Source organism: Penaeus monodon, chromosome 21, assembly GCF_015228065.2.
Source record: "Penaeus monodon isolate SGIC_2016 chromosome 21, NSTDA_Pmon_1, whole genome shotgun sequence".
In the NCBI taxonomy this organism is placed as follows: domain Eukaryota; kingdom Metazoa; phylum Arthropoda; class Malacostraca; order Decapoda; family Penaeidae; genus Penaeus; species Penaeus monodon.
In genome coordinates, this window is record NC_051406.1 from 9,731,219 (window position 1) to 9,731,474 (window position 256).

Consider the following 256-nt stretch of genomic DNA (forward strand, 5'->3'; position numbering starts at 1 on the left):
CATTCAAAACATCCTCATTTAAGGCTTTCAGTTATAGCAGTTCTGTAAACTTACACTATTTACTAGAAAATAGATGTAGGAAACATGAAGATACAGTAGTTTCATTTGACTGATAATAAGTTTAAAAATTCCTTATACAACCTTTAGATTATGAGGTTAGATAGGTCAGTAATACAAAGACTTATATCATAGTTTAATGTAAAATCTAGATCTGCTACTGTTAATCTGTTTTTTTCTTCACTTGGACTAAAAAAAC